General features: G+C 46.9%; 1 long non-coding RNA gene across 1 annotated transcript; it reads left to right on the top strand.

The window, feature by feature from the left end:
• The first annotated feature begins 16155 nt into the window (after positions 1-16155).
• Positions 16156-22190, top strand: LOC135189216 (uncharacterized). The gene is made up of 3 exons (XR_010307990.1): positions 16156-16360; positions 16464-16581; positions 20633-22190. It is a non-coding gene; the product is annotated as an uncharacterized LOC135189216 (long non-coding RNA).
• The last annotated feature ends 3960 nt before the right edge of the window (positions 22191-26150 follow it).

Below are 26150 nucleotides of genomic sequence, written 5' to 3'. Positions count from 1 at the left end.
TTCAGGCAGAGGTAACTTATATTACAAAGGAATTAGAGCTTGCTTAGATGTGTTGCTCTTAAGTATTAATCATTAATCACCCTCCCAGGATTCTATCACAGCGTGTGCCCAGTGTTTGGGCCTTGGTGAAGCTGGAATCTGTCCTGGCTTGCAGGAGAATGAGAAGTGTTCCCAGTCTCTGGGGTAAACAGGATTTCTCTGACCTTCTCTCCTGGTGTGAAGTGGTCTCTGCCTTGGTGCTGCTGCTTCTGGATGCCGTGTCCAGGGGTGATCAGCTGGCAGGGTTTCCAGGTGCAGGAGAAGGATCTGTCCGTGCAGCTTCTAGCACAGTCTCACAGCTAGCAGGCTGTGTTTGCAGGTTAGCAGACTGAAGGTCTGCTTGGCCTGGATCTTTCCAGGCTTACAGGGCAGCTGGCAAGCAGTGTGCCAGGCTGCAGGGAGATGAGCTCCGTAGATAAATGCAAGGCAGCAAGCCAGTGTGTATGGCTGCTCTAGGCTTAGGCAGGGGGCTCTCAGCTCCCCATGTATGTATGGAGTGCAGGCATGCATGTGCTCTGCTTCTCAAAGGGCTCACAGGCATCTTAACTGTGCCTTGAGATCAATTCATGAGGTCTGTGCCTCAGTAATGCTTGCAAGTAAGGCCTGATCCTGTGTCTAGGCCATGCAAGCAGGTCAGGGCAGCAGGGTGCTGCTGTATGGATCAGAGAGCTGAGCTTGAACCTCTGAGCCTGGACACTTTGAATGCTCTGAACTTTCTGACCACGTGGTGCACCTTTGCACCCCTCTTTATAGACTCTGAGCCGAGATTTGTGGCTCATTTGGCCATCTAAAGTGACCAATCAGGCTGGCAGTAAGCCAAAGCTTACCTTAATAGGCAGTAGCTGTTTGCCTGGACCCTTCCAATAGGGGATTACCTGGGCGGACCCCAGAGGTACACGGACTGGGCGTGTGTGTGTTACACAACCTGTTTACTGCCTCGTGGGTGCTGGCAGAAAAACATGTCCAGGCATGTAGAGGCATAGAGAGGCCTCAGTTTTGGGGCTGCTGCCCCTCCACCACACCAGTAGGACAAGGGAGGTTATTCTTCCCCTGTACTCAGCACTGGTCAGGCCACACCTTGGGTCCTGTGTCCAGTTCTGGGCTCCTCAATTCAAGAGAGATGTTGAGGTGCTGGAATGTGTCCAGAGAAGGGCAACAAAGCTGGTGAGGGGCCTGGAGCACAAACCCTATGAGGAGAGGCTGAGGGAGCTGGGTGTGTGCAGCCTGGAGAAGAGGAGGCTCAGGGGGGACCTCATTGCTGTCTACAACTACCTGAAGGGAGGCTGTAGCCAGGTGGGGGTTGGTCTCTTCTGCCAGGCAACCAGCAACAGAACAAGGGGACACAGTCTCAAGTTGTGCCGGGGAAAGTATAGGCTGGATGTTAGGAGGAAGTTGTTGCCAGAGAGAGTGATTGGCATTGGAATGGGCTGCCCAGGGAGGTGGTGGAGGCACCGTGCCTGGAGGTGTTGAAGCAAAGCCTGGATGAGGCACTTAGTGCCATGGTCTAGTTGATTGGGTAGGGCTGGGTGCTAGGTTGGCCTGGATGATCTTGGAAGTCTCTTCCAACCTGGTCAATTCTATGATTCAAAGCAGTGCCCTGGTTTGCCTGCTGTAAGAAGGCTGGGTGGGTTGCCATTCTCCCTTATGTCCTGTGGGAGCTGCACCAGTATCCCACCAGACTCTGTGCAGAGGGGATGCAGGTTGCACTGGTGTCTCTAAGAGGAGGGGCTTTTGGGAAGCCTTCAGCATTGCTGGGTTCAAGGAAAGAGACATAAGACTCTGAGACTGACTTCTGGGTCAGGGAACTGTGCTTTACCTAGGTAAAACTTGCTCCCACTGTGGACTGAAGCAGGGGCATGTTTTGAAGGTGGCATTGCTGCTGTTTTGGCAGCACATTGCAGTCCGGGCAGTGGGGGGTGTGTGTGTGTGTGTGTGTGTGTGTAGAACCATTCAAGGTGTCAAGTGATCAGCTAAGGAAAACTGCAAAGGAATTACTAACCTTGTCTACAAATATTCAGTGACACTGAATGCAATGGTAGCACAAGGTGTGTGAGAGGACACAGCCTCAGGCTGCGCCAGGGCAGATTTAGGCTGGAGGTGAGGAGAAAGTTCTTCACTGAGAGAGTCATTGGACACTGGAATGGGCTGCCCGGGGAGGTGGTGGAGTCGCTGTCCCTGGGGCAGTTCAAGGCAGGATTGGACGTGGCACTTGGTGCCATGGTCTAGCCTTGAGCTCTGTGGTAAAGGGTTGGACTTGATGATCTGTGAGGTCTCTTCCAACCCTGATGATACTGTGATACTGTGAAATAGTTGTTCACTCAACTACTGAGCAGGGCACCTTGTGCTGAATTACCACAGCCCCTTCTCACAAGCTCCCCCCCCCACTCCCCGCACAGATGGAAGGGAAAGTAACATAACAAAACCCAAAGCTTTTGGGTTAAAAAAAAGAGTTTTACTGGAAATTATACAAAGCACAATTACTTTAGCCTGTTTGCAGAAAAGTGCAGCAAAAGGCAGAGGCAGAAGCCAGTAACCTTCCCACTGCCCTGCCCCACAGCCTGCCCAGCAGAAAAGACCAGCACCCCAAACCTGCAAACCAAAAGCAACGACTGGAACAGGAAACCTCTCATGTTAACAATCTGAACTTCAAGCCCCATGATACTTTGCACTTCCATTTTGAAGCTGGCATGGCAGAAGCAGATTCAGCTCAACCCATGACACTCCTAAACCACAATTAACATGCAAATATTCTACTTCCAGAAGGCAGAATTGCATTCCAGAGCAATATTACATTGCTAGAATGTGCCTCAGCTGCTTTTAGCTCTTGGCCATAATAAAGAGCAGGTGTTTTCAGGCAATAAGAGAAAAAGCATCTGCCTGGTTGTGTGTCCCCAGCAGAGTCTGAATGTTGTGAAGGAAAACTCCTTCACTAGCAGCAAGCCTATAAGCGAGATGGGTTTAGATTTCACTATCTGAAAAGAAGGGGTTTACAGTTTGTTTTCCATCTGGGCCATTGTGGCAGTGTGCCCCCTAATGAAAATTGAGGCAGAGGAAGAAGAGTAAGCAGAGGCTCAGGGATTTACTCCTAGTGGAAGTGGAGCCATACACCCATCAGCAGAGCAGCAGCACATTAAGCTGTCACTAGTGATATGTGTATCCAGTGGTAGATGCCAGGGATTTCTTAGCTGAGAACCTCAAGTCTCAATGATGGATTTTGTTACCCTTCTCTAAAGTCTGTCTGTTTTCAAGGCTCTCCTAAAATAAGTCAAGGTTTGGTCACTAATACCCAGAACATGCTACAGACCAGCACAATTTTCTGCTTGCTTTAGCTTAATATTTAGAGTTTCCTTCCTTTGTGTTGTAGACTGTGGTCCCCTACTTGTAATTAGAAGGTGGATCTTCAAAGCATAGTCATTAAACAGAAGCTGCCTCAGATTCAGTTTCCTATTGTACATTTATCCTGTCTGCCAACTAGATTTGTGAAGCAAGTGGGACACCTCCTTGGTGTATTTTATACTGAGAAACACCTTTTCTGAGAGGAACCTTAGTCAATTGATTTCCAGCAAGTATTTGAATGAACCCAGATTTGAGGAGGTCTTGATTTATGTGTTGACACTTGGTTAGCTGGCATCTCCAGGCTTTGCATGGAGAAGTGCCCCATCCTGAAAATGATTGTTTTAATGTACATCTCACACTAAAGGTAGAGGATATTAGAAACCAAAGTCTTAATGGATCACAATGAGCTATGGAATAGCAACTACGCATTACATTTATTATTGTCTCTTTCTTCTGTAAATCAATATAATTGAATTTCTCATAACTTCTCCAGTATTGCATAGAGCCATGTACAATCACAGGGGACATTGCACAAAGATGAATAAGCACAGCACCATTTTAAATAAGCAAAGCTCCCAGTAACCTCTCTGAAAGATTTGTTTTGCAGCACACTTGTGTTCTGAACCGATGTGGCTCTGTTCTTGTGTGAAGATTTCTTTCCCTGCAGCAGCAGTGACATTCTGCAATATTTAGAAGCAGCACATGGACTTCTCACTGCCAGGACTGTCCCAGTTTTATGAGTGGACTTTGCTGAAGAGGCTTTTCAGTGTCAGCTAATTGATTCCCAGGTGAAGCTTGTCTCTGCCTCAGTTTTCACAGCTGTATGACTTTGCCAACTACCTGGCTTGTCACTTGGTTAATTTATTTTCCATTGTCCGTGATTCCTGTTTTCTAAATTGCAAAAAAAACCCCAAACCCAGCAGCCCTAAGGCCCTCTCTGTTGCTCCTGCTACATGGCTGGTACATCTACCTGCCCCTTTCCTATTTTACAGAGAGGAAAGCGGAGGCACAAAGTAAGGCATCTTGCACATGATCATTGGGAGGTGAAGGCGAAGCTGGAAATAAGGGATTGTATTTCCTGAGCTGCAGGTATGTGTTGTCAGCTCTGTTGCTTCTTGGTCACATGCCTTTTAGCCACCTTAATGCTGGCTGGAGGCAAGGGAGGTACAGAGGCTCATGGTTAGAGTGGCTCCTCCAGGCTGCTGAAAGCCCTTGGTTGAAAGTACAGACTTATCCCACGGACAAGCCAATTTTTGTGCTTATCTGCATGCATTTGTAATTGCTTTAAAGCTCCTGAGGGACCTCAAGAGAGAGTAAACAGCATCTTGCATGCTGGGAATTCCCCAAAGCTATGAGCTAAAGCGCTAGTCTTTCACTTTTCTCACTGTCTTCACAGCAGGACTGCTGATCTTTGCCTGTCTCTGCTGCTCCTGCCCATGAAGGCTGCCAGCAGCCAGCTCATTTCTTCCTACTGGGGCAATGCATATCTCCCCTAAACAGCAGCAGTTAGAGACTGAACCAGCTTTCCATCTGGAGCTAGTCTTCACTGAGGTGCAGGTCAAATCCATTCAGATTTGGAGCACTGGTCTGCTCTTGAGCACTGTAAAAAGTTCTAAACGGCTCTGACATGGAGCCTGTAGCTGACTCATCTTTAATCACAGCAGTGACAGAGATGAGACCTTAGCACTTTGCAAACAGAGCTGGGTCCGGCGGGAACCTGCCCCTGGCTGTGGGGCAGCTGCAGGGGGCAGGCAGGGCTGCTGCACTGCAGGAGGGCAGCTGGTCCAGGCGGGACGGGAGAGCTCAGCTTTGCAGATCATCCGTGCAGAATCCAGCCCTGTGTTTCACCGGGTTGCAGTCGTGCTAGCTTTTTTGTGGGGGGTTAACCACGCCTGAGCAAGCCGCCTGCATGTGTGGCCTGAGACACAGCTGCCTCCAGATACTGCGGGGAATTGAATCGGGCACATCCTCCAGCTGGAATGGATTGGAGCCAATGCCTGTGGAGAGGGCTTCCCAGGGACCTGATCCGCGCCTGGTGCAGAAGGGTGGGGCACGCCCAGGGCAAAGGCATAGTCTCTTCTCCTGGCTCCTTGCAAAGCGTGCTGATCCACTTATCAGTTGTTATCCTCTTCCCCACCACCAAGAAACCCCCTAAAAATCCCAAACCACCATAAAAATGTGTTGGCAGAATAGGAGCGAGTCATGCAGCGATATTTGGAAAACATGATCTTGTTTTCAAAATAGGTTAGTGATGGGCTGGGTGCCTGGAAGTCTGCTCTCTCCCCCCCCCTTCAGAGAAACTTCACAGGCAGGTCTGCAGTCCAGCAGGGCAACTTCCTAAAGAATAAATAAGAGTAGCTAATAATAACAGTGCCGCTGCTAATAGCTGCTTCTGGCTGGCAATGTCTGCACTGTTATGAGCCTGCTCTGAACGAGACGAGATGGGGAATGAGGAGGTCACAAGCCCAATTAACTGGGCTCCACCTTGGCCGGGGCAGTGGCATGTCTTGATGGGAATTTAATGGCAAGGTTAAACGGCTGCTCCACCCGATCCTAATGCAGCCCAGGCCACCCTGAATGGGAGCTAATTTGACAAATCTAAGGCTTTTTCCTCATATTGCAGAGGCCAGAGAGACGGGAGCTTGAAAGAATCACACTGAAAAACCCCACCTCGGATATGCCCTGGGCAGCTTTTTCACTACCTAGGCTTATTTGGGATAAGAGGAGCAGAGGAGGGGTTGAGTACATTGATCTAGCAGAAATTCACTCCTGCAGATGACCAGCGCCTGCACCCAGACCACTTTGTCCGAGTATATCCTGGTCTAGACACCCTGGCAAAATCCCACCCTTACAGCTCCAGCCCCTGCCCGAAACGTTCCCGGTCCTGCCAGCCGCGTTTTATTCTGCAGCACAACCTGACTGGTCTGAGCACAAGCACTGCCCACGGGGATTGATGCTGTGTCCTGCCATGAAGGATTTTAGCGGCAGCTCCTGGGGATGCAGGGCAGAGCAGGGCTGGTGGCGGCAGCCCGGGGGCCGGGGGATTGCAGTCACATGCTGCTACTGCAGGGCTGGAGGAGAATTAGTAATATTTGCTGCAGGATTCCCACACCCTTGCAGCAGAGACTGGCACTGCATCTCGGGGGCCTCTGATTCAGCTCTTTCTCCTCTTGGTCTCGGCTGCCAGCACTATGTTTTTATCAGATACTATCCACTATAAAGTGATTTTCCTAAAAGCCACTATTGAGAGCAATTATTCTCCACCCAATGCTATTATTTAATGAAATCAATATACAGTGTTGTTACATGTTATGTTGTTTGTAAGGTATAAGCTCTCAAGCTAAAAATTGGATCAACATTATTCAAAGCCTTTTCAATTTGTCGTGTCTGCCAACTTATATGTTGATTGTGGTCCTTTGCCCAAATAGCATCAACTCGCTAAACCGTAGGAAGAATTTTAGGTAGGTTAACAAGAAGGACCAGAGTCTGTCATCGAGATTTACCTGTGTGTCAGCGGAAATGTGGCTGCATACACTTAGTTTTCCCTATCTGTTGCTCGGTTTGCTTGCCGTGCATGCGTAGCTACGGCACAGCCTCCTTCCAGGTGCTGTCAGACTGCACCAGGCGCTGTTTGCTAAAACGAAAGCCAAGGTGCGAGCCTGCAGAGGCACTGGGAATTGCATCTGGGTAGTGCCGAAGCATCACCATCAGAGCTGTAATGCTGTCAGCGTGCCCTCACCCAGGGAAACACACCTGGGTGACTGCAGCAGTTGCTGAAAGAACCCCTCCCCCCACCCCCCCCAGCTTCCCCTTTTTGAGCTCTTGTTTTAAACTATACTTTTGCAATTGCTTTAGCACAGAGTTCAGTATTTAACTCCTCTTCTCTTTGTTCATAGGCAGAAGATGGGAGGGCAAATGAGCTTTGCTTAATAACACCATTGATGAGACGGTCCCAACTGCCCCATGAAGTTCATTGCTCATTAAAGGGAACAGGCTGCAGCTACGCTGTTGGCTTCTTTCAGCGGTGTCCCACAGATCAAATGGCAGCACTGCAGCTCTCATTCCTGACACGGCATCGCTTTTTGCACAAGGATGACTCAAAGCATTTTCCGTTGAAACAAAAGCTTTTTAGTTAGCGAGGAGATGCTGTCGGGTTACGGGCTCAATGAAGTGCTAAGTGACTGAGTGCATGAATTGACTTGCAGCATCTGCTTCTCCCGCAGGTTCTTTGGGCTTGTTACACGAGACATTTTGGCTTTATCCACACGAGAAGACAGCAGTACACCCCCTTCCTTGCCGAGCGGATCTGAAACTGTGTGCATGGGGTGGCAGGAGAAAGTGGAGCAGGAGAAGGGGGTGCAGATGCTATCACAGATGCGATGGTATGAGCTTCTGTTTTGCCAGCTTTATGTTGGTCAGAGCAGTGACTTTTTACCCTTCTCTTGCCAAACAATAGCTATGCAGGTAAATGTTCCAGTGTTGGTGCAGCTGTACCACTTGAAAAGGGTTTTGCTGGCATTATCAAGAGCCAATCTGAGATATTCCAGCCAAAGGATATCGCAATAAACTACATTCTTGTAAGGGTGTTTGCTGAGAGATGTGACTTGTAGCTAGGAAAGGTGGGGGTGATCAGGAAAGAAAAAATACAAATATATCCTATTAAAAACATCAGTCAAACACCTGCAAATGTATATGCATTCCTGACTAAAAAAAAAGGGGGCAGGTTTTTGGCGTGCTCTCCTGAATGCTTTTTGAACCTCTGCAGTTACTGTGAGAGCCAGGCAAATTGCAAACAGAAGAGAGGGAGTAGCTTGATCTTAATCAGAACAGCTAAGCCACTGGGCCCAAGTGCTCTGTCAGAGGAGTTCCAGGAGGTCCCATGGTGCTGGTTTGCAGCTTGATTGTCTATCTGACCACCCCAGCCTTTGCTGGATGTTGCTAGTTGTGTAGCAGTGAATGTGAGTGCCTGTCTCAGTTGTGAGCAGCCCGTCTGGCATTAGTGGGCTAGCAGGAAAAAATAGTAGTGGTTACTTGCCCACCTAGAAGTGCCCATCTGAGGTGACAAACATTTTGAGGGGTTGTGCTTTTGTTCAGCATGCAGGAATCCAGCAAGAAGGTCCAGGCAGTGCACATCCTGGCACCCTGCCATTGGTTCTTGCAGAGGGATGAGGACCTGCAGCAGGAAAGAGGGATGTGACTTGTGCTAAATGGTTACTATGAAAGTAAGAATATGTGCTCATAGTATTACTCTGTCCTTCTATGATTCTGAGTTCATTTGACCAAATTAGACAAATTTTCAAGGACTTCAGAATTGTTAATCTCCTTCAGGAATGATCTATTATCATTCCTAGGACAAGGAAGAAGCAGCAACTCCTTCTCCTCCTCTGGTTATCTGGGAAGAAACCACCCTCACCTTTAAGATGTTGTTTGTAGAAAACAAAATCTATTTTGCTCTGCAAAATATTATTTCTTTATTTGACTGATTGCATTTGTCTGTTTTACCATGTGAAGATCCCAAGTAGGGCTCCATGATGCTAAGGCTCAGGGTTTGCTTAAAGCGTGCAGGGGGGCAGCCTCTCCAACATTTGTGTTGGACCTTGTCATGGCACAGCCTGTTGGGAGGTGAGTGATAAACTGGAGCAGCTGCTTTTCAGACATCCCTCATGGACAAGTCTTGCAAGAGAGCCTTTGGTGCAGCCTGAAGATGCTGACCAGTGCTCATTGCCTGCAGTGTGAATAATCAGGTGACAAAAGATAGAGATGTCTCTGGCACTCATCAGGGTCAATTTGACTGCCTATGTCAAAACCCAGTACAAAGAGTTTCAGAGGGACTCTTGCCTGAACCTTGACTTGCCAGTTTGCTTGGTGGGTAAGTCCATTAAGAGGAACAGTAACAGTAACCTGGACATGCCTGTGGAATGAGTCTAATCAAGTCAAATCTGGATGATGATAGGTTTGTAGAGATGAGGGTGATGACAGACTATACTTTCCTTCTTCAGAAGGAGGATGGGTGTGAGAGCTTGACACACATTTCATTCCAAGGTACTGAGACACCTTAGGTTTGTACTCCAAGTCTGAGTCGGCCACTGCAAACCAGTGCTGGCACTGACGTGGTTTCGCTGGTGCTGATGGTGCTCAGCAGGCATTTCAGGGCTGTGATACCAGAGTGAGGCATGGCAGTATGAACTGGTCTCACAGACATGTGTACTCCTGGCACGTGTGCTTCTGAGGCTTACAGGGCTGGCACAAGTGTTGCAGGATCAACTGGTTACTGAATCACAGGGGCTAAGGCTGGGAAGGGACTTTTGAAATCCATCTGCCTGCCATCAGTGATACCAACAGTGCTATCCCTAGCAGCACTGGTGATAGTCCTCCCTTTGTCACCAGATGATCACAGGATGTTTCAAGCCCCTGGTGTAATGAAAAAAACAAACTGCCAAATCCTCTGGATCCTGAACTCTCTATGGACTTCAGATCCTATTTCTCATCTCTTTCAGCCATCAATATATAGCACCTAGGAGCTGATACTGCTTGGAGCAAAGTCTGATCTCCATGAGCTGAAAGAGTCCAGAGCATAGAATCATAGAATCAATCAGGTTGGAAGAAACCTCCAAGATCACCTGGTCCAACCTATCACATGTGCTACATGAGTGGAACGTGGCCATGTTTACCTGAGTGCATTTCTTCAGGCTCTGAAGACATAACTTGTTTTTCTTCTTGTTTCAGGATACAGATAAAGGAGACGGAGGCCAAGACCATGTCCTGCATCCTGGAGGAATCATCTAGCAGATGAGAAACAGATGAGGTACTCACATAGGATCTCCACCCCTGAGCTCCTGGCAACAGAGAGAAAGTGAAAGACAATTAGGGAGCTCTTCTCTCACTGTCTTAAGGAACCAAAGAGGACTCACCCTGAAGGTGCTGGTATGGGGCTCTTGCTCCAACTACAGGGCCTCACTCGGGCAAAAAAAGCATGAAATTCTGTTTTGAAATGGTGAAATTCTGAAAGCAAACAAACAAAAGTTATTTCTTACATAGGAACTTTAAGAAAACTCCTCTCTATTAAAAAATAAATCCAGACACATGCCCCAAGGTTGGGGGACACACACACTACAATGGAAATATGAGCCAGCAGTGTGCCCAGGTGGCCAAGAGAGCCAGTGGCATCCTGGCCTGCATCAGGAATGGTGTGGTCAGCAGGAGCAGGGAGGTCATTCTGCCCCTGTACTCTGCACTGGTTAGACCACACCTTGAGTACTGTGTTCAGTTCTGGGCCCCCCAGTTTAGGAGGGACATTGAGATGCTTGAGCGTGTCCAGAGAAGGGCAACGAGGCTGGGGAGAGGCCTTGAGCACAGCCCTACGAGGAGAGGCTGAGGGAGCTGGGATTGGTTAGCCTGGAGAAGAGGAGGCTCAGGGGTGACCTTATTGCTGTCTACAGCTACCTGAGGGGTGGTTGTGGCCAGGGGGAGGTTGCTCTCTTCTCTCAGGTGGCCAGCACCAGAACAAGAGGACACAGCCTCAGGCTGTGCCAGGGGAGATTTAGGCTGGAGGTGAGGAGAAAGTTCTTCACTGAGAGAGTCATTGGACACTGGAATGGGCTGCCCGGGGAGGTGGTGGAGTCGCCGTCCCTGGAGCTGTTCAAGGCAGGATTGGACGTGGCACTTGGTGCCATGGTCTAGCCTTGAGCTCTGTGGTGAAGGGTTGGACTTGATGATCTGTGAGGTCTCTTCCAACCTTGGTGATACTGTGATACTATGTGAAACTGTTTTCCTTTAGTAGCACTCAGGGCAAGATTCACATTACTGAAGTGTAATGTCTCAGTATACAGAACATTGTCACAAATGACACTTCAGTCATAAATAAATCTTGTAATTAGAATGCCTTCTGAAATCATCCTTTGTGTTTTTGTGCCAGGGGGTTTTGAATTTTTTTGTGTGTGTGTCTTCTCTCCTGCTTTCCATACAAGAAGTAGAAAAAGCCCCAGCTCATGGGACATGTGTAATGGGGTTTTCTCATTTGATGAAGGCACATGCACCTCCATGGGCCTTCATCAAATGAGAAGACTCCATTACACAGAGATTAAAAAATGCTCTGATGCCCAGTGCAAACTGGTAGGCTTTGCTAATGCTTTTCAAGACATTTAATTAAAATGTCTTTATTTTTCTGTTGTGGTCACTGGAAAACAAATGTTGAGGGTATGCTCTGTATCATCAGTTTTGCTGTTGTTTTCATGTAAAACCAGCCATTTTATTTGGCTTGTAGCCCCCAGCTGCTCTATTCTAGAGTAAGAAGGAAGCTCTAAAGGAAATTGCAATCATATATATCCAGAAAAGCATTAAGTGGAAAGACAAAGGTATCACAGTATCATCAGGGTTGGAAGAGACCTCACAGATCATCAAGTCCAACCCTTTACCACAGAGCTCAAGGCTAGACCATGGCACCAAGTGCCACGTCCAACCTTGCCTTGAACAGCCCCAGGGACGGCGACTCCACCACCTCCCCGGGCAGCCCATTCCAGTGTCCAATGACTCTCTCAGTGAAGAACTTTCTCCTCACCTCCAGCCTAAATCTCCCCTGGCGCAGCCTGAGGCTGTGTCCTCTCCTTCTGGTGCTGGCCACCTGAGAGAAGAGAGCAACCTCCTCCTGGCCACAACCACCCCTCAGGTAGTTGTAGACAGCAATAAGGTCACCCCTGAGCCTCCTCTTCTCCAGGCTAACCAATCCCAGCTCCCTCAGCCTCTCCTCGTAGGGCTGTGCTCAAGGCCTCTCCCCAGCCTCGTCGCCCTTCTCTGGACACGCTCAAGCATCTCAATGTCCCTCCTAAACTGGGGGGCCCAGAACTGAACACAGTACTCCAGGTGTGGTCTAACCAGTGCAGAGTACAGGGGCAGAATGACCTCCCTGCTCCTGCTGACCACACCATTCCTGATGCAGGCCAGGATGCCACAGGCTCTCTTGGCCACCTGGGCACACTGCTGGCTCATGTTCAGGCGGGTATCAATCAGCACCCCCAGATCCCTCTCTGTCTGGCTGCTGTAGCACTTGAAGTTGTCTGTATTTTCTAAGACTTTCCCAACATCAGACTGAAAATATCCCTTGAAATTCACAAGGATCTTAAAATAAAAAAGCACAACCCAAAGATTTCCTTACCTCTGCTTAGACTCCAGTCAGGTCAGAAGCTGCCTATTTGCACTATTCGTGCTAATTATTCTCCATGGAACCAAACCCACACAAAACAATGTTGGGATTTTTTTTCTTTGGGTTGGATTTTGCAGTCAGCATTGTGTTTGTCTCTACAGCTCACGTTCCCATTTGTTTTCATAAATCCTGCTAAAACCAAGGAAGGATAACTGAGGATAAAACATTACCTACTTTAATGGCATTTTTTATGCCACAACTAATATGCACAGGCCAGAGTCCTGTGCCTTAGAAAGGGTTTGTTGTATTATCTCACTCAGATAATCACGTAGGCACTGATCAACATTGCTTTGAGATAGTCAATAAGGTAAGGTGAAAACCTGAATTATCTTTGATTTCACACATCAGGGAATGCTGATAGAAAACTCACATAGCAATGCCAAGAAAAGTGCTATATGTGTGTGTTTAGCCCTAAAGAGTCCCCTCAGTTCAGTCCATGGAGTCCAGAGAAGTGGTTATGCACTCAGTCATTCATCAGATGGCATCAGCTGGTTTATTTCTGTAAAAAAAAAAGATGTTTGGATTGATGTAGATATGAGACTACTTTGTGACAAGAGCTCTTATCTTACACCTGATGTTGCTCTGTGTGTATGCCGCAGGGCTGCAGAGCCTCAAGGGCTGAGCTGTAAAGAAGCCACTAAGCCAAGAGACACAACTGTACATGCCCATTAGCCACCAGGAGGAGGAATGAACTCCTGGTCTCACTGAAGTTGGTAGGAGTTTTCTCATCAACTTCAATGTGTTTTACTCTCAGTGGTCGGTTTTCTGGTTCCAAACCCCACATTTTTATCTCTTGAGCAAAAAGAGAGTTCCTGCAGCAGTCAGTATTAGTAAGTCCCTTCAAGTCAGTCACCAGGGAGCAACTTCACTCATTTGTACACACAAAGCTGGTATAATGCAGGGATGCCAAAAAGCAGCCATGGCTGGCACCTACAGACAGGCTAAAAAAGTCAGTTCTTATTGACTTCTGAACAGCAGCTCTGAATTGACTTCCAAAGCATTTTCCCTGCATGAGAACAGTGGGGTTTAGCCTGGAAAATGTTAGAAGCAGCTGAAGAAAAATGCAGTTATAGCTGATGATTACAGATGAGGAGTGTCTGTCAGGATCCCCCTTCCTTTCCTCTCCAGCCGAGAAGAGCTGCTTGGACTGAAAAGCAAGCAGCCTGTGGAGTGGGGCACGAGTTTAAACTTTGTCTTTCAAAGGTGGCCGCTTGTAACACTTCATAGAGAGACGCCACAAGATCCGGTTTGGTTTTGTTTGTGTGGGTTTTCCTTCCCTTTTTTTTTTTTTTTTTTGGTGTGTTTTCCTCTTGGAATAATTGAGTGTTGATGACTTCTCAAGGAAATTAAAAACATTTTTGAGTGATAACTAAAGAATGTTGCTGGCTGCTACAGAGTCAAAGGATGGCGAAAGTTCCTGTGCTTGCCAGCAAAGCTCCCCCTGTGCTGAGTCTGGCTTGGACGAAAGAGTTGTATATGGTCCTCTATGAGTCCAGCATCACTAAGTTTGCAGATGACACCAAGCTAGGAGCAGGTGTTGATCTGTTGGAAGGTAGGAGAGCCCTGCAGAGGGACCTGGACAGGCTGGATGGGTGGGCAGAGGCCAATGGGATGAGATTTTACAAGGCCAAGTGCAGGGTTCTGCACTTTGGCCACAACAACCCCAAGCAGCACGACAGGCTGGGGACTGAGTGGCTGGAGAGCAGCCAGGAGGAAAGGGACCTGGGGGTACTGGTAGATAGTAAGCTGAAGATGAGGCAGCAGTGTGCCCAGGTGGCCAAGAGAGCCAATGGCATCCTGGCCTGCATCAGGAACAGTGTGGCCAGTAGGACAAGGGAGGTTATTCTTCACCTGTACTCAGCACTGGTCAGGGCACCCCTTGAGTGCTGTGTCCAGTTCTGGGCCCCTCAATTCAAGAGAGATGTTGAGGTGCTGGAACATGTCCAGAGAAGGGCAACAAAGCTGGTGAGGGGCCTGGAGCACAAATCCTATGAGGAGAGGTTGAGGGAGCTGGGCCTGTTTAGCCTGGAGAAGAGGAGGCTCAGAGGTGATCTTATTACTGTCTACAACTACCTGAAGGGGCATTGTAGCCAGGTGGGGGTGGCCTCTTCTCCCAGGCAACCAGCAATAGAACAAGGGGACACAGTCTCAAGTTGTGCCAGGGTAGGTATAGGCTGGATATTAGGAAGAAGTTCTTCACAGAGAGAGTGATTTGCCATTGGATTGGGCTGCCCAGGGAGGTGGTGGAGGCACCGTCCCTGGGGGTCTTCAAGAAAAGCCTGGCTGAGGCACTTAGTGCCATGGTCTAGTTGATTGGATAGGGCTGGGTGCTAGGTTGGACTGGATGATCTTGGAGGTCTCTTCCAACCCAGTTGATTCTATGATTCTATGATTCTATGTCTGTATGTCTGTATGTTCTGCTGTGTGTGTGCATGCTTATACACACAGAGGAGTTTGTAAAAACAAAAAGCCTAAGGAAGGAGGAAACACTCACCTGTTCAGATCTCAAAGGGATCAGAAAGTGATCCAGAAGTGCCATTTCAAGAGACTGGATTTTGTAAGAGCACGGAGGGGGAGAAGGGCGAAGTTAAGTATCAACAGCAGGTTGTGTGAGCACCATGGCAAATGTCTGAAGGGTGGATTGAATGTTTTGCTGGATTTGTGGTTTGGTGAAGGACTTTTGCTGGTGCTATGATGAAAACCTACTCCTGGGCCCATATTTCAATGGTGGGACAGAAAGAACTCTCTCTATGAGCGTTTCTATCAATAGGGGTGAATTCTGACCTGAGAACAGGGAATTTTTTTCTAGCATGTGACGTAAGAGGGAAGGGGAGATTAGTTTACTACCTTTGTGTGCTTTGGCTCTTTTACATATACTAATTAAAGTGGTCTGATGATTGTTTAGGGATAGTATTAAGATCATCTGTTAGTCAGACTTCAAGTTAATTAATCAGCCAACCTGCTCACACTGGAAGGGGCTAGTGTATGATTATGAGTCACCCACTTGGGTAACTGATATTTGTTTATTTTTAGGCAGACTACGAGGCACCCAGACACTACAGCAGTGGGTCCCAGATCAGTACTTTAAATATATGAAATATACTGGTGATTTGGAACTTGCAGATGAGAGGAGTGTCTGCTTGCTCACAACCTCTCCCTTTGTAGATGATGAGGTCAGGCTCATCACATGAAGAGAAATTCCTTATCCTAAGTATAGTTAAGACTCATTCCTGAAATATACAGAAAGCATTATTTTGGGATGGATCTGTATGTGCTTTTGCAGCTCTTGATTGGCCCTGTGTTTCTGACTGACCAAGTTGGTCTTACATGTGTAAGAGTACAAATACATATGGCACTTAATAGCTTCAAAATCTGTGCCTTTGTCCTTTATTCTCGAAGCGTGGTGCTGCTGGGTCTGTGAAAGCACGAGAGACTGGCAAAAGTGAGGTGCATGAAGCACAGTGGGGTTTGGGAACACAGGTGGATGTCTTCAGGATTGTTGAAACAAGCTGCTTTTCTTTGCAGGTGATCACAATATATAATCCCTTTAATGAATGTACCAAGCTCAGTTTCATACTGAATTAAGCTCCTGCACTTTGTTGTCTTTCTTGCTTCCACCTTAGATGCATTTGTGGGCAGCTCAGGCCCATTTGTTCTTGTGCCAGTGATAACTTTGATTCAGTAGCTTTTGGGATAGGGCACGTCCATATTTGTTGCATCAGGAATATCAAGGGCCCAGCACAACTATAAGGTGGTGGTGAAGGATTTCTAGTGCTGGTAGCTCAGGTTAGTGTTCAGCTTTCCACAGAGGTCAAATATCATCCCTGACATCTCTTCAATTCTGTTTGGGGTCCTTAGCTCACCCCTTCTTTCTTGTTTATCTCTACAGGGTCTTTCCTGGAACAATCATGGTGCATCTCCTATGAGTGACCTCAGGGCTCACAGAGGAACCAGCAGCTTTCCAGCTCAGTCATGAACCTCTACTGTGGGCAGCAGCAGAGACAAAGGTGACACAATTTCCATTGCTTGTTACTTGCTTTTAGTTTTGGGGAAAGCATGAGGAAGGAGGCCATAAATGTAGTTTATACCTCTGCAGAAGTGACTTTGGACCGTGGAGGGTGACAGGAGGAGATATACCCATAGTTAAATGCATCCCTGGTAGCTTGGTCATATTGCTGGATACCTTCAGTCCTGCACAGTCATCGGTGAATGTGAGATATGGAGCATTATGTAAACTGTGTGAATAATCATTTATTCTTTCTCACTCTATGGTTGGGTACACATTTAGATATACTCTGGAAATAAGAAAACCTTCTAGAGAAGTGGCATTTTAGTAAGAATTGCATGAAGCAAAGAGCTGGCAGTTTAGAATTCCCCTTTTGTGGATTTCTGTCTTAATATTGTAACTTCAACATTGCTTTTGTTTAGTGTATTTTGTGTAAGCAATTGCCTAATTGGAAATGACTTTATTTCATTATTATGAAGAGATTTCCATATTTTCTGGTACTTGTTTCACAACTGTAAATACACGAGCACAGTCTTCCCCTCGGCTTCACTTTCCTCAATTCAAGAGAGATGTTGAGGTGCTGGAGCGTGTCCAGAGAAGGGCAACGAAGCTGGTGAGGGGCCTGGAACACAAACCCTATGAGGAGAGGCTGAGGGAGCTGGGGGTGTTTAGCCTGGAGAAGAGGAGGCTCAGGGGTTGACCTCATTGCTGTCTACAACTACCTGAAGGGAGGCTGTAGCCAGGTGGAGGGATGACCTCTTCTCCCAGGCAACCAGCAATAGAACAAGGGGACACAGTCTCGAGTTGTGCCGGGGTAGGTCTAGGCTGGATGTTAGGAGGAAATTGTTGCCAGAGAGAGTGATTGGCATTGGAATGGGCTGCCCAGGGAGGCGGTGGAGTCACCGTGCCTGGAGGTGTTCAAGAGAAGACTGGATGAGGCACTTAGTGCCATGGTCTAGTTGACTGGATGGGGCTGGGTGCTAGGTTGGAGTGGATGATCTTGGAGGTCTCTTCCAATCTGGTTGATTCTATGATTCTATAAAATGAGATCTTTGAAGCCTTCTTTTCAAAATTGTTTGGCTGTATACATTTTGTGTTTGGTCACTTTTGCAAGGAAATTTAATGAGCTTTCCTTCTCAAAGTTTCCAGCACAACAGTACTGCAGCATGAGTCCTGTGATTTCGGTAACTGCAGCAAGGAAAGAAGATTTTTAAACTAATTCTTTGGCTATAATAGGATTTGGAAAACAATTTTGGACAATTGAGGTGAAATTAAAGAGAGGCCCTGAGTTCAGACTCTGAGACAACATTTCATAGCAGTTTCATCCCAATTGTTGTTGGTGGTGGTGGGAATGACATTAAGGGAATTTAATACCGGGTGATCAGAAAGGGATTTTCTGCAAGGCACAGAGGCCTGGCAACAGCAATGTGGTGGGGGATTTCTGCTTGCCTTCTGGCTCTTGGCTGAAGCCAGTGGCACAGATCTCATGCTACTACAAACATTCAGTTAAATCACTGGTGTGTTTAATAAACAATTTAAAAATATCAGATGTAGCAAAACAAACACGGAGATGACATAGTCAGTTTTGTTTTTAGAGGTGGTGGAGAACAGAACATCCTTTTCTTGGAAATGCTACACCTCCAAGAAGAAAGCTGCTCCTCTGCATCACATGTCTCAGCTTCTTCAGACATTGTTTGCGAAGTCTCAGGCAACGCTGGCCCATGGAAACCCATGTGCCATATGTTGGTAGGATTATGGGCTCTCCAGCTCTCCCAGGGATATTTGTTCTGCCACGTAATTAAACAATCAGTCTTTCAAATTCCTGCATACAAGAGCTAGAAAGATTTGGTAAGAACCTAGGAAATAATTAATTTGGATAGAGGAAAAAAAAAATGCTTTTACTGACTTAAAGCACCTGTCCATTTTGAAAAGCAGATGCAAAAATTATGCTTGGCCTTTGTTTGAAAATCTGCTGTTTTAAGCTGATGACCAAGAAGTAGATAGCTGCCATGCTTTTCCACTTAGAAAGCTGCAGAGAAGTTTTGGCTGGCTGATGTCTGAGAAAGGAAGACCAACCTTCCACTTCAGGTCTCAGGTTACCTTGAAGCTTGGGTAGCTTGAAAACATACTAATGACCACTTACTAAACAAAGGAGTGGACTGAACCTCTCTCCAGCACCCTAAACATCCTGAATAAATCATTTCTCTAAAGTAACCTTTCAAAGTAAAGCTGCAGGTAAGGGAGTCCTCCTTTGGGTCTGTGCCCTGGAGGTCTCAAAGAACATGTCTGGAAAGTCTCAAAGAAAGTCGTTTGGATTTGGTGCTTGGGGATATGGTTTAGGGTGAACCTTGCAGAGCAGGTTGGACTTGGTGACTTTGAGGGTCTTCTTCCAACCTGAGTGTTTCTGTGATCCTGTGAATTGATTGATTTTTGTCCCCTTGGGGCTGACAGATGTGTTTCTGAGCAGATATGGAGGCTTTCATGCGAATTGCTCTGCTGCCCACACTTCATGCTCATCTACCAGGTCTTGAGGAGCTACTGTGCTGCTCTCTGTCCCCATTTGTTGGTGTGGTGGTAGAAATGCTGGTGCAAAGTGAGAAGCTTAAAAGTGAGATCCTGAGTGTTCATTTAGCACAGAGCACAGATACAGCAACTTCTGAAAGCTGCTCTAAATTGCATGGGTGCTGTACTCCCAACGGGTGTTGCAATGGCAGAGAAATTAGAGGATGCCTCACTATGTTTGGTTTTGCTCTTTATTCTGTCTTGCCTTAGCAGCTCTTTTTGGGGTGCAGATTTTCTTTGCTGGAGTCATCCTCCCAGAAAGCTTTTCAATCCTCTCACCTCGGCTTAGCGACTAAATATCCTGCAGTCTAGGAGAATCATGAGGTCCTTTCACCTGTAGGGTAGAGCTGATTTTCCTGAAAGGGCTAGATAACAATACAAGCGATTTTCAATCCCTTTCTTCTGTTTTCACACTCATCAAAGTGCTCCTCCAAGTGTTGGGAATGGCACAAAGGGCTGCCTGAGCAGTCAGAAGCAAAGAAACTTAACAGATATTTCCGTGGAAGGACAAGAAATGACCTGAGGACTAAAACAGACTATTGTCCTTCTGTGAATGTTTGCAGTTAAACTCCCAGTATCACACGAGTGATTTCTCGGGGCTGGAGAAGAATCTAGAGAGACCAAATACAGTTTAGCCTCAAGACAACAGTCATTTAATTCTTGGACTCTTTACCTTAAAAAATTGCATTAAAAGAATCAGTTAAGATTAGGCTCTACTCCAGTGATGACTTATTTTTGTCAGAAACTACTGGTTTTGTTTTCAGGCCAATGTGCTCTTTGTCTGCCTGTGCTCCTCAGCTTTAATGGCCCTTCAGCTCCTGAGGTTTCTCTGGAAGCAATGCTATGGTTAAAAATAAAAAATCCTGGAGTTTAAGATGTTAGTCCTTCAGGTGACTTCGTGCAGGTGGGTCATTGTGTGATCACAGAATCATAGAGTTGTTCTGGTTGTAAAAGACCTCTAAGATCACCGAGTCCAACTATTGACTTAATAGTACAATGGCCATTGAACCATGCCCTGAAGTGCCATGTCCACATGGCTTCTGAATACCTCCCTGGGTAACTTATTGCAATGCCTGACCACTCTTTTTGTAAAGAAACTTTTCCTAACATCCAATATAAACCTCCCTAGTGCAATTTGAGGCCAATTCCTCTCATTCTGTCACTTCATACTAGGTAGAAGAGACCATCCCTGCCTCACTACATCTACCTTTCAGGCAGCTGTAGGGAGCAGTGAGGTTTCCCCACAGCCTCCTTTACTCCAGACTAAACAATCCCAGTTCCCTCAGCCACTCCCCATAAGATTTGTTCTCTAGACCTTCACAAGCTTCGGTGCCATTCTTTGGACATGCTCCAGGAACTCAGTGTCCTTTTTGTAGTGAGGGACCCAAAATTGAACACAGTGTTTGGGGTGCAGCCTTACCCGTGCTGAGTACAGGGAATGTGGAGAGCCTGCCTGGCTTTTTTTGCACTTGTGCCCTCTCTCTCACCAGAACCATCAGCAGCCTCAGTTGTCAGCTCCTTTGCTCGGACCCTGGGCTCCAGTCTGAATAGGATCCTCCTGCTAATCCAGGGAGGTGGTTTCATCCTGCACTTCATGGAGAAGTAAAGGAAGCAGCAGCAAGAGAACAAAAATAACATCACTGAGGTCTGGGCAAACAGTTGACTCTCTGGTGTCTCTAAGTTATTTTTGTTCGATATAATGCAGCAGAGGAGGTTTCCTCAGGAGACTTTAGTTTGCTCTCTACTTCAGGGTCAGTGTTTTAACAACTTATTTTTCCTCTCATTGGTACTTCTATAGTAAATATTTCTGCTAGCATGGCTCAGGTGAGACTGGAATTAACATCTGAGACTCTCAGCCTGTCATACTGCAACAGAATGAACAGAATGCCATGAACACACACTGGGCATGGCCATGGGAGCTTTCTTGGGTGCCTCTACACCCACTGCACAGGAGCACATACGACAGCAAGAGGCAGGGCTGCACACCAGTAAGAGGCAAAACACCATCATGAAAATCCTCCTGTAGCTGAAACCTTACCCAAGAAGCACCAAGGTGAAAATTTACCTTCAGCTTGTGTTCCAACCCTAAAGCAAAGAGTGTGATGTTAAGATTGTGCCAAAGCATCTCCCCATAAGGATGGCAGATGCCAGGATCCAGCTGAGCTCAAAGGTATCAGTAGCTGTGCTCTCTTGCAAAACCAGGTGAGGGGACTCTGACTTCACAATATCTCTGCTGCCCCTTCTTGTGCTGTGACAAGGCTCTGCTCTTGTATGGGTACATCAACCTTGTGAGCAGCACCATGCATCAGACCCTCTCCATGGGCTGGGAGAGATGGGGCTGGTTTCTCTCCTATGTTAATATCTGGACTACTGTGCTGTGCAACACAGTGAGGAGCTGCACCGCAGAGGGGCTGCTGCTCTCATGCTGGCAGAGGCAGGGTCCACCTGCCTGCTTTGTGTCTGGGGCAGCTAGCAGTAGCAGCCTGCTTTTTTCCCTGGGACCCTGCAATCCCTGGTCTGATGTTCTAGAGCAAGATGTTTGTTCATGGTGCTCATCCCTCTACTTTTGGGGCAGAATAGTGGCCAGAGGTGGCTGTGGTGTCAGCCAGAACAATAACTTTGTGTGCTTCCTGCCTGAGCCTCTGGAAAGCACTGAAGCAAGACAGATGTGGTGCTCACTCCCTTCCCAGCACTGGCTGTGGGGGCTGTGCTGCAGCCCAGCCTGGCACAAGGAGAGCTTGTCCTACAGGAGGTGACCACTCTAGGAGCTTGCATGCTGCAGTGGATTAGTGTGACGGCTGAATCAGCTTCCCAGCAGTGCTGTGCCCACCCTCCCCAGCATCTCCCTACAGCAGGAATGGGAGCTGAGGATGTGCAGGACTGAATCTGGCTGAATAGAGCAGGGTGAGAACGTGGAAATCAAGACCTTTAAGATATTTGGGGTTACATAAGACTGACCTCAGTCATTCACACAAAGTTGTATGGTTTAGTTTGTTTGTTTGTTTTTAATGGAAGTATTAAAAAGATGTGGAACTGATTAGAGCAAAAGGCCTACTGTCATAGGCTCAGGGTGCTGTTAAATTCACATGGCAAGCTAGAAGGTCGTTAATGAAGGATAAAATGATGAGTGAGTGGGGTTTCTGTCCATAGAGGGTCCACAGCAGGACAGATTGCTGGGGAAGTTGTTAACCATCAGAGCTGCCCAGCACAGGCTTCTCTTGAATCCTAGAAGCTAACGAGTTACTGAGATGGGTGTCTTCTACTCAATCTTGAGAAAAATGTGTAGGGAGGGACCTGAAGGAAAGGATTTGGCTGAAATATTAATTTCCATCTGGTTGGGCTTCTACCTTCTCTCTCTCTCTCTCTCTTTTTTTCCCCTCCCTTTCTTCCCTCCCCCTTTCTCTTCTTTTCTCCTCTGCTTGTGGCCGTATTTCAAAGTCTGGATTAGGCAGCCAAAATTGCATTTTGTTAGAGTACTGTGAGAGTGCTCAGAAAGGCTGAGCAGTGGCCTGAGCAGCTGAATGCTGGGACAAATCATCTCAGAGGAAATGATAAGAGTGTGCACTGTGCCCTTTCTTTCTCGGTGAGACGGTGAGGAAGAGTCAGCGCCACAACAGCCGCTGTGTTTTCTCTCTCTGCAGCTCTTCCCTCTCACTCTCCATTTGTGTGCTCTCTTATTTTTTTTCTTTTTCCCTCTGGAGGAACAAAAGAAAACAACTGCTCCTGCCCATTTAAAATAACCTTTTCTCTTTTTACTAAAATGGACAGCTATTGTCACCTCCAGTACCTTACAAGAGCCAGCCAAAGAGTGGCTTTCCCTGATAGGAGGTAATTCTGTATATGGGAAAAATAATGAAGCCTGTTTCTCTGCAGATCTATGTTCCTATCACGTAAAGGGCAGTATTGACTTTTAAGTTAATTATACTCAAATCTGCTGTTATCTCTGCATAAAGCATAAAGGATGTCGTGCTCTGCAACTTCCATGTTCTGCAGCTGCTCTGCTTCCCTCACCTCTCCGTGGTTGCTCTGCTGCCTTTAGCTGGTTGGATTTCATCCTGCTTCCCATCTTCCCCGCACATTACAGCTTCTGTGTTTTTCTGCTGCTTCAGGTTTCTCTTGAGATTGTCGTGTCATTTCCTCCTCTTTCTTAACCCATCCCTTTCCCTGATGTGTCTGTTCTTCTCTTTGCAGGGCTGTGCAAGCTGTCATTGTGAGGGAGCTGGGCCTGTTTAGCCTGGAGAAGAGGAGGCTCAGGGGTGATCTTATTACTGTCTACAACTACCTGAAGGGGCATTGTAGCCAGGTGGGGAGTGGCCTCTTCTCCCAGGCAACCAGCAATAGAACAAGGGGACACAGTCTCAAGTTGTGCCAGGGTAGGTATAGGCTGGATGTTAGGAAGAAATTCTTCACAGAGAGAGTGATTTCCCATTGGAATGGGCTGCCCAGGGAGGTGGTGGAGGCACCGTCCCTGGGGGTCTTCAAGAAAAGCCTGGATGAGGCACTTAGTGACATGGTCTAGTTGATTGGATAGGACTGTGTGCTAGGTTGGACTGGATGATGTTGGAGGTCTCTTCCAACCTGGTTGATTCTATGATTCTATGATTCTATGATTCTATGATTGTAACTAAATAAACCGAGGGTCGTGGCCAGGCAATAACAGCACTCAGAGCTTAGGAAGCGTGGGGGCAAGGTGATAACTCACCCCACTCCCCCACAGCTGGTGATCTCCCAAGGTCTCTCACATGCCCATTAACCACAACAGAGCCTCCAGAAGTAGCTGTGCTCCAGTGAAGGGAACCATCAACAGCCTTTCTCCACTGGCCATAATCCAGGTAGGGAATCTCTTTCCTGCTGTCTGCCATTGCTCTTTCATTCAGCTCCAGACAGAACAGGGTTCATTCCAGCACATGGTATGGGGCCGTGATAGTAGCTGTAATGCAGCATAGAAACTAAAGGCAGAAGAACTGGACTATAGCTATTCCTCCCTGGTACTTAATTAGCCCTGCACACTGTGCAGTGCACTTCCTCCATGGCTGCTATCTCCTATTATACATTTTTAATTGATAATTTTTCATCCATACCCTAAGGTCATATGTTCATGGCAGCCACTGTCAGCACCCCACGTTCATTTCATGTAAAGCTATATTTAGACATTTCCCAGATGACATATCCCTAATGTACAATATCCTTTTATGGCTCATGTTAAATCAGTCTTCAGACCTTTAGAGAAGGATTTGGTTAGTCCTTGTCTGAACAATAAACCACACTGCTCAGGAGAAGCTTGTTGGTGCCACTGGTGTGACACTTTCCTGGTTTGTTCACACTTTTTTTTGGCACTGCCTTAGCCTGCTGCCTTCCCTTTACTGCCTGCCCTCCACCTGTTACCTGGGTGCATCTGGGAAGGCTCCTGTGTGTGGCCTTTGACACAGTGGCACCACAGTGACTGTTGTGTACAGTGTGAGTCAAGGCATTGTGAGTGTTCAGCAAGGCACAATGCTTCCCCTTTGTTTTCCCTTATTGCATTCCCCCTTCCTGAGTGTTTTAAAGCTAAGTGATAGTCTAGAAACTGGGTGACAGGAGCAAAATTAGCTGAAGCTAACGTGGGGAAGTCCAAACCATGCTCCCTGCTTTCTGGTCACTATTTTTTTATAAATCCCATTGGAATTTAATTAACTCTGAAGAACTTTACTTTCTGTATTAAAATCTCTTGAGATTGGCTAATAGGGGAAAGAAGATTGGGGCAGGAAGAGACATGCTTTGCCAAGCTGATCTCATAAGCCTTATTTCTATAGAAAATTGGGATAAAAGCTAATGGAAAAGGAATAAAAAGTGTTAAAATGAATAGCCTTACTCAATCCTTTGCATACCAAATGCCTTTAATATTTTCTCTCCTTTTCCTTATGTTAAGGAGGATGCACAGGGCTGAGGTGCTCTGTCTGAAACTTCAGGCTTCGTTTACCAAGTTAAAGTTGAGTTAGCACCTCTGAGTCTCTGGGACTGTGTCTTGCATCAGAAACAACACAGCTTATTATCATCCCTGAACTCTGCTCCCATCAGTTGCTGTCCTAGGCAATGCTAAGTGACACGTGGATGAAAACAGGATCTCTTTCAGAATATGTGAAAAGACAGCTTTGACATAAGATTAAATCAATGAGAGGAAGATGGATGAGCATTCATTACATGTATTGAGGAGACTGTTTTAAGAGAAGGCAAAGTTTACCTTAGGACATTTGTCCCCCTCCCTTTTGTTGTGCAGCTGCTTGTCAGCAAGCTCTTTGGCTGCTGCAGCCAGGACCATGTGTTTCAAGGTGAACTGTTGCTTATTTCAGTTTGCCTTAAAATGTTGCTTGGCAAACCAAGGTAGTTCAGGAGATGATTGATGAGCAATGAGACAAGCATGCAGCAGGAATAGGCTGAGATGACTTCAGTCACAGGCCAGAGCTGATTCTATGATTTAAAGGGCAGGACAGGGTTGAAACAAAAAGGGATGCTAAAGGAGAAAGGATGAGTAAAGGCAAGAGAGAGTTTCAAAGGCTAGGAGAGAGGTTGTGGTATGGTAGTCACCATAGTGATGATAAGGAAGAAAGGCAGAAGACAGGCCAAAAACAAAGCGAGTCAATAGTAACAGCATTCAAGGTTCAAAAGACATCCTGCTAGCTTTGCACATGTCTAAGGGTCCTGAAGACTGGGCAGGAGCCAGCTGGCATCTCCATGCCTTTCTGCTGCTATTGGGTTTATTTTGCTAAAGGTATATAGAATGCTGTTACTTGGACCATCATACAACAGTAGCAATAATGTTATAGTTAAAGGATACTGTCTTTTGATACAAGTGACTCTTGGCAAGGCTTGCCTGACTTTGTGGTAAATTTCATATGGAGAAAAAAAAATCCTTGTGGCTCCCTTCCTGTCTATTACTTGCACCACTGAATTGTTATTGCATTTACCTACTGTGAAGGGATGGTTGTCCTGCTGATGGGAAAATCAGAACGCAGCTACGCACCAGCCACA

This window comes from Pogoniulus pusillus, chromosome 1 (genome assembly GCF_015220805.1).
Source record: "Pogoniulus pusillus isolate bPogPus1 chromosome 1, bPogPus1.pri, whole genome shotgun sequence".
Classification (NCBI taxonomy): domain Eukaryota; kingdom Metazoa; phylum Chordata; class Aves; order Piciformes; family Lybiidae; genus Pogoniulus; species Pogoniulus pusillus.
Note: the sequence above shows the minus strand (reverse complement) of the source record. Positions and strands in the feature narration are given on the sequence as shown.